General features: G+C 37.5%; 1 pseudogene; it reads right to left on the bottom strand.

The window, feature by feature from the left end:
- LOC111737462 overlaps positions 1 to 11982 on the bottom strand; it is a 36185-nt pseudogene extending 24203 nt beyond the window's left edge.
- Positions 11983 to 13998: the final 2016 nt, after the last annotated feature.

Below are 13998 nucleotides of genomic sequence, written 5' to 3'. Positions count from 1 at the left end.
GGGTATTATTAGAACAGCAAAATATTTGTCACCCAACTACTCACATTCCCAGTTGAGGCTGAATAAGGTGATGCTCTGCCTTCTTGATTCAGCTCCCAAACTCTAAATAAGTGTCCTTTTCACAGTCTATTTAGTACCATTTTTTTTGCATTTTTGTGCTTTTTGTTGATGACTTCAGTGTAAAATGGCCACCAAGCATAATTCTGAAGTGCCATACAGTGTTCCTAAGCACAAGAAGGCTGTGGTGTGCTTTACATAGAAAATACATGTGTTAGGAAAGCTTCATCTAGGCGCAAGTTACAGTGCTGTTGGCTGTGAGTTCAATGTTAATGAATCAACGATATATATTAAATAAGATATCTTTTAAAAAGAAATTCACATGAAACAAGGTTGTGTATTGATTGGTTGACGAAATGTAACCAGAGGTTCACGAGAACCTAACCCTGTACTTCCCCTCGGAGCGGTGGTCCAGTATTCACTGATTCGATATTAATGGTGATTTTACAAAACATAACTACCACAAATAACAAGAATCAGCATTGTGTGTGTATGTGTGTGTATGATTTTAACTTTCTTTCCTACTGATATTTTTTGGGTTTACATATTATATCAACCACTACCTGTTGCCTGTCCCAAAAGGCATTCCCTACTTCCCCCTGAGGGTGTGGTTTTGTACACTAATACAATCCTGATTTCGTTCAGACACCAGAACTTGATCTCAAATAATGTTACTCAGCACCTAGATTAAGTTTCACTTAGCATGTAGCTCTACTTGGTAAAATCCAAGGGGTCTGTCTTGCACTGCCTTCTATTATTTCCTGGATCCCATATGGTAAAGGATATGATTTTTTGAACTTCTCCAGCCATTTTTCAACCATGAGGTAAAGACCAGTAGAACCTCCCAAATGTTAACATAATTAAGCTGCTAAATCAGTGACAGCAACTCTCTACCTTCAGACTTATCTGTACAGAAAATAAATCCCTATTTTTTAAACTACTGTCAATTACATTTTTCTTACATATAGAAGTGCTTATAGCCAAAAGTATTGCTACTTATTTACATAATATTTAGTCCATTCAACAAATACTTGCTGTTTACCATGTGCAAGCACTGTTAAAGTAGTGGATATTTAGTATGAACAAAACAGATAAATTCATGCCCATACAGAGTTTATATTCAGTGGGAAAAGACAAACCAAAAAAAAAAAAAAAGAGAGAGAGAGAAGAAGGAGAAGGAGAAAGAGAGGGAGGGGGAGGGGGAAAAGGAGGAAGAAATAAATTTATAAGTGCAACTGTCAACCAGTTTGGGAAGAAACATATCAGATCCTTGGTAAGTTCACAGTTCAGTCCCTACTGGTGGGAACAGAGGCACGTAGGATGCCAGAGCGCATTCTCTGGCTGAGAGCATGCAGAAGGCCATGGACATCAGTCAGTATGGTACATGGAATGAATGAAGAGCCACTCATAAGGAAGAGCCATTAATAAGGAAGTCCACTAAGTGGAGATCAGTTAAAAGAGCTTTATTGTACCTGAGAATCCCAGAAGAGGAAGACACTAGTTCATAAAGGGGTAAGAGTAAGAAGTTGGGTTGAGTTTTAAAGAGCGAATAGGAGTTCACCAAGCATAGAGAGGAAAGAAGAGCTTTCCAGAGAGAACAGAATATTAAAGACATAGAGTTGTAATAAAACATGCAATGGTTGATAATCACTTCTGTGGGCTGAAGCCAAAGCTAAGAAGTGGAAAGAAATGAGGCTGAAACTTTAGTTTGAGTCACATGTTAAAAAGCTTTTTATATCATATTCAGAGTTTTATATTTATGCGCTTAGGCAGTGGATTTCAAACATTTTTTAAGCAGTGGATACTCTTTTAAAAAACAAAATCTCATCTAGAATACCTATAAATAAAGTAGGTGAAAGCGGGGCTTTTATGCAGTGGGAAGTTGAGTTAGGAGTTCTTGTCTTTCTTCTTTTCCTCCGTGGCACCCTCCACTGTTTGGACCTTTTTAATGGGGCAAATTCTGCTTTGAAATTCCCTTACCGGGGGCTTCGGAGGCTTTTGCCTTTTTTTTTTTATTAAAATTTTTTTTGGGTTTTATTTCCCTTGCCTTCCATTTGGTTTGGTTTTTTCTTACTTTATTTTTTTCCTTTTATTTTCTTTCCTTTTACTTTTTTTCCCTTTCCTTTTTTTGGTGCCATTATTGTTATACATTGCACACCTATATATATTTCAAACTTTACAGTCCATTTTTACAATTATTATTTTGTCTAATTACGTCTGTTAGAGAAGCTGAGAAAAGCAAAAAAAAAGTATCTATAGAGAGTTCATTATGTTAACTTTTTTATTTACCATTTGTGTTTTTCTTCATTTGTTCCTGTGAATTCACATTGCTCTCTGGTGTCATTTCCTTACTCCAGTACAACTTCACTACCATTTACCTCCTCTTTGCTGTTATTGTCAAAAATTATATTTCTTTATGTTATAGACTCAACACTATATTAGTTTATAAAGTTACTTTTTAAATTAGTTAAAAGGGGGAACTAAGCATTTATACTTTCTTTCATAGTTACATTATTACCTTTACTGGCACTCTTTGTTTTTCCATATGAAATCAGATTACCATCTCTGGGTCATTTTCTTTCAGCCTGAAGAACTTCTTTTAGTATTTCTTATAGGATGAGACTGCTAACATCAAATTCTCTCAGTTTTTGTCTAACTAGGAATGTCTTTATTTTGCTTTCCTTTTCGAAATTTATTTAGCTTGACCTAAAATTCTTGGTTGACTTTTTTTTTTTTCCGGCACATTTAATATATCATTCCACTACCTTCTAGCATCCACTGTTTCTGATGAAAAGTCAGCTGTCATTCTTATTGAGACTCCCTTATACATGCCAGAGCAGCCAACTGGCCTACCAAAATTACACCTCTACCTCTTCTTTACTTTACAATTACAATATATAGTTATTGCATGAGTACTCAGTAAGGAACTAAAATTTATTGAATACTTAATAGGTGCAATGAAATGTAAGACTCTCTCATTCAATTGTCATAATAATCCTGTGAGGTATCTCTATTTTAACCTCTAAGAAAACCAAAGCAAAGAAAGGACAATTTCAGTGTCCTCTAGCTAATAAGTTGTAGAGCTGAAATTTCAGATCTGATCTTTATGAGTCCAGAGCCTGTGCTATTTGCATTACAACATGCTGCCTTTCTAACTATAGACATCATAGACCAATGACCAAAGGATATTTGTGGTAATTTGATTTAATACATCTTTAATTAACACCTAATTATGTTTTATATTTCAATAGGCATTTTGGGGAACATGAAAGATAAACTTCTTGCTTCTGGAAGTTTATAATCTAATTTAACAAAAATGAATTTAGTAATGGTGTATGACAATACATTTGTGAATTATAAATGCTGCTAGAAGTTATAAATCAGTAAATTAATATAGATATGGATGAACCCAAGGAGGTTGAATAAATTATCTAGAGCTATGTTTTAGGCAGGCGATCTACCATTAATAAGCACATTTAGGTGAAAATGAGTGTAAAATATTTAAGGATAAACAGAAGGGAGTCCTGTGTAGAGCTGGGGGGAGAAGAATGGGATATAATAATGGGTCAATGAGTAGTCATGGAAGACCTCAGATCTCAAACATATGATTAATGTGTCTAAACTGGGTTTTCCAGGCATTATAGAAATACAGAAGAATATTGTATAATACTCATTTTTTAAAAATGATTTACTGAAAATAAGTATGTCAGGGGTATGTAGGAATCAAGAAGTCAAAGATAGGGGTTCATTTCTTTGAGCCAGAGTTGCCAGCCAAGAGTTCACAGCATGCACTCCCTGCTAGGGAAGTGTTTTAGAAACCTTGAGAGCAGCACTTGCCAGAGGCAGCGTTTCTGCTTTCACTTAAGAGTTGGAAATACGCTGCTTCTGGACAGTTTAGATCTATGACACTAACCTGTTCAATCCACAGTGAGGTGGTAGAGAGTTTACAGATGCATTTGTTCAAGGATTTTATCCCTCTTAAACAAGCAGTTTGTTTAGTGACTTTTGGCATGACCCTGTTGTGACGAGTCAGGCTCTTTAGTACTTAAAACATTTTGAAGAAAAGATGCTATGCACATTGAATCGATGCTATTTATGACTACTTTGGTTTTCTTCTAAGTGTCTGGAATGTCTGTTCAGAGATTACCAACTTGGGGGCTCAAAGGCATTCTCAAGAGACCTTGCCACAAATGGCAGTTCTATCAATACCCAGTTATGAAAAAAAAGAACAGTATTTTATGACTATTAGGAGAGCTGGCACTATTTATATCACATAAAAAGGTGGCCCAAGTCATCACTATTATGCCGGCCTTGGTAAATTCATCAGGACATGTGGTTTTCCTCAATGTTGATAAAATGTCTCCTTTGGTGACACCAGCAAAGGATAAAGTTCAAACTCTTAAACTTGTATTCAATGTCCTCTACAGCATTCTTTTTATTTTTTACTACTTACCTACAAAAACCTCTGTTCTGACCAAACAGCCCAATTCACTATTGCACAAACTTTTTATTTTCTCATTAGTATGTTTTTGTTAACTCCATCTACAATGTCTCCCTTACTTCCCCTCCTTCTCCTTTCTATCCCTTTATTTAAGTCCTGAGTATCCTTTAAGAGGTAGTATACATTCTGATCCTCCATGAGGACAGCTTCATAGAGATTATGGATGGTCTACTGTTTATTCCTGTGGTTGGTTGGTTGGTGTTCTCAATATAGATTCTATTTTATATTTTTAAATATTTTTTAGATTTGAAACTCCTAAAGGTCAGGAACTGACTCTGTAACTCTGCACACAACTAAGAGTCCTATAGAATTGGGAACTGAAAAGTCAATGCTTTATTGATACTGATGTTATGAAGACAAATAGAGGAATGCAATAGGGAGAAGAGTTATTGTTTACTCCTAGAAATTTGTTCTATAATTTATAAGAAAAATTTATGTTGATCCAGGTTCTCCTGAAGAATTTGTATAAATGTGTAAAATTTATTAGGATGCCCCATCAAGGCTGGGGGAGTAAAGCTAGTTTAGGCTAGCTAGCCGAGATTCTCAAACTAAATTTTATGATATTTCTCTGGCTATGAAAAATGAAAAACGAGCTTCTCCAAATGAAGATCACTTTTCTACAAGTGCCTAGTGTTTCTGGAAAGCCGAGGAGAGCTAGCAATGTGTTCCTGTTTTTCTGCCTGATATTGTAGTTTCTGCTGGATATTATAATCTACATCAACATGTGCCAGCATCATGATTGCTATTATAGTACTCTTCTTGGTGATCCAGATTTATTTCAGCAGGAGTAGCAAATGCTCCCACTGTTGCCAGGAGTGATAAGCAAGAGCTACATATGCTGACATAAGGCCAGTAAAAAATAGAAACTTGTGTCAGTCATTGTCTGAATCATCAACGATGACCTTCCCTTATTTCTTATTTTCCCCCCTCACACCCCATTTTTAGGCAATGCTTTTGGCTATCATGAATCGGAATTGCACTATGCACAAAGAGAAGTGGTCTGCTACCATTTTGATGAATGCTTCTGGGTGAACCAGACTTGGCATATAAGGGTCTTGCAACTTGGTATTGTAATTGGTTTAAAGGAGATGCTGCTTCCGAGACTGAAATTATATCAACTAACATGCAAAAGGTAGATAAAATGCTCTTTTTTCTTTCTTTCTTTCTTTCTTTCTTTTTTTTTTTTTTTTTACATTTTGTTCTGTCTTGTGGTAATACGTTATGAGGATGGTAGAAGTATATGCACCATTTAATTCTAAACCACCAGGGAGGTTTGGTACTTAGTTTTGGAAAAGACTCATCAGTCACCACCAACTCATCATGTGCTATGGAGCATCAGGCATGGTAATAGGAAAACACTTGAAGAGGTTAGACTATACATAAATATTTGTAGCCCGCTGAGGTGTTTTCCCAATTGTAAAAATGTTAGAGAAAATATGAAGAAAATGTGCACCATTTGCTTAGAGAAAGAATGCTTTATATTCTATGCCAATGTCTCTTTCTCCTTTTACTTTCTTACTTTTTTTTAGTATTAGGAATTAAAAATATTTCGTGCAGCCTTAGGTAGAATATGATCCAGTGACAAAAATAATTGTGAATTTGTCTAACTTCTAATCTGTCTTAACTGTTTTCTTTACCTGTATTCACAATTGGCTTCTGGGTAAAGAACCTCACTTGTTACTACCCACCTTCTTGATTGGTATTGACTAAATCGTACTATGGGTCCTCCTGGGGGATCTTCTGTTGAGTAAAGTTATTTCCTTTACTAGATTCTTCCCAGTATGGTGTCTGTAAAACATTCTGAATTTTTTGGTTGTTATCAAAACAGTCTCCTAAGCCCACGGTCTGGGTTCTGATTTGGATTGGAGAGTCGCAGTTTCATAAGGATCAAATGAATGTGCATTTCTGGAAGGAAGGAACATTTTTTGTGGTCATGGCAAATGCCACTGGACATCACCAGTTTTAGACTTAGGGGCATCTGAGAAGAATGTGATATTTTTCCATATTTTAGCTTCTTTTGAAGCTAAGTTCCTTCAGTCAGTGGCATGCTCTCATACTGGAATGATTTTTTGCTTAGTGTGATTATAGATATACTTGGTCATACTTCAGCCCCCACTAGTTGGGAGCTCCCTGAATTAAATATGTATACTGAATCTGGCCTCTGTAATTATTGAAAATAAGAAATTGAATGCAGATGTATTGCAGTCTCTGCTTAGATTCAGGCACTACTCTCAAGGTTAAGAAGGGGACAAGGGAGAATATGCATGAAGACAATTTACCAAGGATTAGGCTGCATCTTTTTTCCTGTGTCTGGTTTAAAGAATCTCAGGACTTTCTTGAAAGGGATATATGGAAATTGTGGGTAAAAGCATGGATGATTTAGTGGTGGAATAAAGAGAAGAGAATGGTAATAAACGGGGATATAGATTAATTTGGTGACAGATCAGGAAACTTTGGTAGTAGATATACATTTCTAACAACTTATTTTTATATTTGTTTTGAAATAATTTCAAACTTGGAAAAAATTACAGTAACAGTACATACAAAAAAACTCCTATATTCCCTTACGCGACTTCTCAAAATGTTAATATTCTATATTTGTTCTCTCTCTTTCCTTTTTTAACCCTCCAGTGTATATTTTTCAAAAAACAAGAAGACTCTCCTACATAACCAAATGCAAACATTCAAAGAAATCAGTGATCTTACAGCACTAGTGTCCTATCTACAGACCTTATCAAATTTCAACTTTACCAAATTGTGTCTCCTTTTGTTTTCTGATCCAGCATCCAATTCAGATCAGGAGCTACATTTAGTTGTCATATCTCTTTAGGCTCTTCAACTTGAAACAGTTCCATGATCTGGTTTTCATGATCTCGAGTTTTAAAACAGTAAGACCTTTCATTTTGAAGGGTGTTCTTTAAAGCTGGGTCCATCTGATATTTCTTTGGGACCAGAGCCAGGTCATGCTTTCTTGGCGAGATTCCTACAGAAGTGATGCTGTGTTCTTCCCTATGTGTGACGTTAGTGTGTGCACAATGTCTGTCTCTGCATTTCTCTACTAGTGAGGCTAACCTTAATCACTGGGTAAGTTATTGTCTGCCAGATTGCTCCACTGTAAAGTCACCATTTTCCCACCTTGATAATTCCTCAAGTGTTTGTGGCTGGGAGGAGGTATTCCAAGATTATGCTGATATTCTTTTCTATAACAAAGCTTCACCCACTAAGCTACTAAGCTTAGCATCTACTAAGGAATCCGTTCTGAATAAACCACCACTATAACTATTGCCAAATCTATAATTATTATTTGGTATCCTATAGTAAGGAAAAGTTTCCCTTTGTATTAGTCTGGGTTCTCCAGAGAAACAGAACTGCTATGGACTGAATGTTTATGTCCCACCCCCACCCCCCGACCCCTGCCAATTCATATCTTGGAACCCTAACCCCAAATGTGATGTTTAGAGGTAGGGACTTCGAGAGGTAATTACGGTTATTTGGGTCATAAGGGCAGGACTCTCATGATGGGATTAGTGCTCTTATAAAAAAGAAGAGGAGACACGGGATCTCTCTCTGGATGCACACACCAAGGAAGGTCATAGAAGGACATAACCAGTAAAAGAGCTCTTAACTATGAACTGAATCATGCTGGCACCCTTATCTCAGACTTCCAGTCTCCAGAACCATGGGAATTAAGCATTTGTTGTTTAAGCCACCCAGTCTGGTGTTCTGTTATAGCAGCCTGAGCTAAGATAAGAATATACGTGCGTGTGTGCGTGTGCGTGTGCGTGTGCGTGTGTGTGTGTGTGTAAATTTAGACAGACAGACAGACAGACACAGATTTATTATGTTTATTATAAGGAATTGTCTCACATGATTATGGAGGCTGAGAAATCTGATCATCTACCCAGGAGAGTCAATGGTATAGTTTCTGTTGGCATCTAAGGGCCTGAGAACCAGGAAAGCTAATGATGTAAATTTCAGATTGAGTTCAAAGTCCTGATAACCAGAAGAGATAAAAGAGTAAGTTCTAGTCTGAGTCCAAAAGCAGTATAAGGCCTATGTCTCAACTCAAACATAGTCAGGCAGAGGGAGCAAATTGTTTCTTACTCTACCTTTTTTGTTCTAGTCAGGCCTCCTACAGATTGGATAAGACTAACCTACATTAGGGAGGGTGATCTGTTTTACTTAGTCTGCTGATTCATATGTTGATTTCATCTAAGAATGCCCTCACAGACAGACCCAGAATAATGTTTAACCAAGTATCTGGGAACCCTGTGGCTCAGTCAAGTTGACACATGAAATTTACTATCATAAGTCCAACCCTTGTCAACTTGGCACCATATTCTTCTTAAACCATATTAATCTCCAAAGAAAGACACAAACAAGGTCAAAATTTCACCTCATATGGTATACCTATCCTGCGTATAACCGAAACCACACTAACCCCTTCCCCAGAAAAAGAGGTAAAGTCCTTGAGTGATGTTTACTCTTCTCCTTGATATCCAGTAAAGTTAACAATATGTTAAATACTATGATATAAAGTCAGTATATTTTATAAGGGGATGGGGGAACAAAAGATTCTGTGTATAAATATATTCACAACAAAATAGAGAGTAAATACTCATGACAATTGCAGTCCTCATTTCTCTAACTATTCACATAGTAACAGTTGGAATTTCTAACTTCTTTTCACCTAGTCTGTATTACCTTCGCCTTAGCAAACACCTCATCTAGTCTTGATTTGCTACCTGGTGGAGTGACTCAAACCTTCATTCTTAAAGGGTCTGGGCCATTAAGAATTAGTAGTCTTGCCGGGATTGAGTTGTTATAGTTTTCCTCTGACCTTAATTACAGAAATGGTAGTACTAAGAGATGCGTTAAGGGATCTCCTGTATTCCAGACACACTTTTCCTTACCTCCACTGTGGAGCAGGAGGCCAGTTTTTCCTTGGTAATCAGGATACAATCACCACCAGGCAACAGAGTAACTCTCTTCTTTGCTTATGATTCACAGTCTTGAGGGAGTACAAAGGGTCCAGGTGATAGTCTTCACTTCCAGTTCAATGAAATCATTGTTGTGTCTTCCAATAGAAGCATTACTCCCTTTGGAACTAAGACCTCTAGACCAGCAGAGAATAAGGACATGGGAAAAGGAAGCAAAATTTTGCTAATGAGTCAGTAGGGGTAATAGTGAGAGATGCCACTCCCATTTCCACCCCTTGATTCCTGGAACCATGAATCCCAGCTATGGAAGAAACAGCACCATATATTGGAGGCTGATTCAGAGCATATGCAGACTTCTAGAAAACCTTGCTACAGCCTTGCATGTTATTAGCAACTAACTGGTGCCGCAACTGAGTCTTCAAAAAGCCATTTTACCATTCTTTTAAGCCAGCTGCTCCAGGATAGTGCAGAAGATGATAAGACCAGTGAATTCCATGTACATGGGCCCCTAGCCACACTTATTTTGCTATGAAGTGAGTTCCTTCATCAGAAACATGCTGTGTAGAATATCATGATTGGATAAGGCATTCTGTAAGTCCATGGATAGTAGTTTTAGCAGAAACATTGATACAGGGAAGGCAAATTCATATCTGGAGTAAATTTTTATTCCAGTAAGAACAAAATGCTCCCCTTTCATGACAAAAGTGGTCCAATGTAATCAACCTGCCACTAGGTAGCTGGCCGATCACCCAGGGAATGATGTCATACTGGGAACTCAATGCTGGTCGCTGATGCTGGCAGATTGGACACTCAGCCATGGCCATTGCCACGCTGAACTTGGTGAGTGGAAGTCCATGTTGCTAAGCCCATGCATAACCTCCATCCCTGCCACCATGGCCACGTTGTTCATGAGCCTATGGAGAGATGACAGGGGTGGCTGGGGAAAGAGGCTGACTAGTAGCTATAGAACAAGTCATCCTATACATTTTATTATTAAAAATCCTCTTCTGCTTAGGTCATCCTTTGGTGAACCTTTATACAAATATCTTCACATTTTTTGCCCATTCAGAGAGGTCTATCTATATCCCTCTTCCCCAAATTGCCTTGTTACCAATTTTCCAATCATGTTCCTTCCAAGCCCTTGACCATCCAGCCAAACCATTGCCTACAGCTCATGAGTCAGTATATAATCATACATCTAACCATTTCTCTTCTTAGTGGGCCAGCAACAGCTTACCCTTCACCGTGGAAGGGGTATCTTGACATGCCCTATACCACTGGACTTCTAAAAACTCATTGAGATAGAAGGCCCCTGAATTTTTGTAATATTTCCTCTTTTAGGCAACTGTCTTACCAATAAGTCTAGAGCAGCTGCTACTTCTTGCTGACCAGGTCCAAGATCTGCAGTTGGCAAGCTGGAGACCCAGGAGAACTAATAGTATAATTCCAGTCTGAGACTAGAGGCCTGAGAACCAGGATAGGTGATGGTGTAAGTTCTAGTCCAAATCCAAAGGCCTGATTACCAAGAGAGTTGAAACTGTGTATTCTAGTCCAAGTTCTTTTTCGTTCTAGTGAGGCCTCCAGTGGATTGGAAGAGGCTCATCCACATAAGGTAGAGCAATCTGTTTCACTCAGTCTACCAATTCATATGTTAATTTCATTCAGAAACATTCTCACACACACACTCAAAGTGTTTAACCAGCTATCTGGGCACCCTGTGGTCCAGTCAAGTTAACACATAAAATTGACCGTCACGCTCCATCTCATTCACGCACTCATTTATACCATATGGACTCATGGATTCTAATTTCTTCATTGGGTTTACATTAATATTATTTTGATGCTCAAACTGTCCCAGATTTGGTTTGTGACAGCAAATTTAAACTGACATCTCTCTCATTTGACACACATTTTTCTTTTGGGAAATTTATTACTTTCTTACACAATAGATATTTAAGGCTCAGTTTGTGCTTTTCCTGCTCCAGTTCTGAAATTCAGTTGTTTTTCTAAGAAAGCCTGGTTCCTTTTAGCAAAGCATGGTATTTAGAAATGAATATCTTGGTGTTTAATTTGCTTATTGCTATTGGGATATTGTTGTTGCTAGACCCACTTAGCAGAGAGAGCTAGGAAAAATACCTGTGTATGTATATATACACACATACATTTATGCATTTAAATCTACCTTAGTGTGTGTGTATATATACAAAAATATGTAGGTATTTGTTTAAAACCATGAGTTTCCAGCAACACATAGATACTTTCAATTCTAATCCAATACTTAACGCCAGTATTCACCTAAGAATGTTCCTTCAAATAGTCCCCTTTCTATATTTGTAAATCCCTTCTCTGTTGTCAAAATATTTACTAACATGCTCTGTTTCACCTGCATTTAACCAATCTTCCAGTCGTACCAGCCACCTCCTCAGCCCCTAGCCCCACTGCTGCTTCTTCAGCTTTTCTGTCATCTCCTTGGTCCTTGGGCATGTCGCCCCTCCCCCGTTCATGATCTCACTGCCACCTCCAAGGGGAGGGAACAGTAGGGAACTTCAATGACTTCTTACTATTACGTTTTTTAATACAGTAATACAGTAATTTTTAATACAATAATTTTTAATACAGAATACATTGGTTTGATATTCACAAATTTAGATAGTCACAAGAGTTCCTCAAGGTTAATCAATGTAGAATGAATAATTCGGCTGAAGAATGAATTCGCATTAAACATGCAGAGCTGTGTTTAAGAGAAAGTCATTTGCCATAGTTTTAAACATGTCCACAAATCCTTTGCTACTCTTCCCATTAAATAAGGGCCCTTCCCATGAATAAGGGCTAGCCTTAATGACTTGCTGTTAACAAATAGAATATAGCAGAAATGACATCACATGATATCCAAGGCCAAATCATATAAGGTGATATGGCTTTTGTTTGTTTTTCTCTTGGGATGCTTTCTCCTGGAACCCAGCCACCATGCTGTGAGGAAACCCAGGCCACATAGAGAGTCTATGTATAGGTGTTCTGGCCAACACCGTTGCTGAGGTCTCAGCCAAAGGCCAGCATTAACTGCCAGACATGCAAGATAACTCCAGCCCCCAGCCATTGTCTGACTACAACCACACAGGATACCCTGAGAAAAGCCTGCCTAGCTGAGCCCAATCAACCCCTGAGAGATAACGAAACAATTGTGATTGTTTTATGCTTCTGATTTTGGATGATCTATTACACAACAGTAGATAACGAAAACATTTCTCTAATGACTATATCCACTTGTTCAGAATCTGATCTCAACACAGGTTTACCATTACATTATAGTAACTTTTAGTTCTTGTAACAACTCTATTAAGTAGACATTAAAATCCGCAATTTTTAGAGTTGAAGAGTAATATGTTAGAGTAGAAACTTGGAAAATTAAGTCCTAGACTATTTTGAGGGTTTACTACAATTCAGATTTTTTTCAAGATCTAAAACCTCAATTTCCCCAAAGACACTTTAAATCATCTATCCCCTTTGACTTTTGTGCAACATTTGAAACCACATAGCATCACTTTCTTGAAGAAATACTCCTTTTTTCTATTTTTCATAATCTTATATTGGCCTATTTTTTCATTCACTTATCCGACAATTTCTTCTCTACCTTCTTAACTCTTCTTTCTCTCCCCAGCTTCCCAGGATGCAGCCTGACATACTCTGCTCTCTTTCCAGTCTTTCTCAGAAGTCTTCTTCTCTCATTGTAATGATCATTTCTAAACAGATGACTTTCTCTCTCTGTATTTATAGCCCTGATTTATTTCTGTATTTGTGTTTGTCAGCTAATAATGTCCACTTAAAAGCCTCAGCGTCATCACAAAATATAATTAGCACTGGAAACATACTTTTAACTTTCTCATCAAAATGACTCCATCTTTTGATTTACTTAGTCCGGTCTTTGGCATTATTATTTTCTTAATATAACCAAAGTTTAAACTTCAGAATTCTTTGATTAATCCTTTTTCTTTCTTTCTTTTTTTTATAGTGAGTCATGAAATTCTGATTCATTTTGTCCTTTCTGTTGTATTTGACGTAACCTCTGCCTTAGCAATTGCCTCCTAACTGGTTTCTGGGCATCTAACTTCTTTCTTCTCTAAGCCGTCCTGCTTATTACTACCAGCTCATCTCACTAAAATATTATATCAAATCCTGATTGAAAACTTCCAAAAGCATCCCATTATGTAGGAGATAAAGATTCTTTATAATATGAACATAAACTGTCCTCCAATTTATCTCATCATCCCCTAATCCCAGCCTCAGTCAAATCGGTCTACTCAGTCCCTTAAATATTTCATTTACAGATTTACCTCTTCAACTTCATTTCCTTTGCTTTTTTAGAATCCCTTCTCTCTCTCTCTCTCTCTCTCTCTCTCTCTCTCCCTGTCTCCCTGTCTCCCTATCTCTCCCCACTTCCTTCTCTGTCTCTGTCTCTCTTCAATTCCGACCCTCCATGAATTTCTACCAGTCCAAAAAGGG

The sequence above is a fragment of the Pteropus vampyrus genome, unplaced genomic scaffold, assembly GCF_000151845.1.
Source record: "Pteropus vampyrus isolate Shadow unplaced genomic scaffold, Pvam_2.0 Scaffold27, whole genome shotgun sequence".
Taxonomy (NCBI): domain Eukaryota; kingdom Metazoa; phylum Chordata; class Mammalia; order Chiroptera; family Pteropodidae; genus Pteropus; species Pteropus vampyrus.
This window is presented reverse-complemented; position numbering and strand designations above follow the sequence as displayed.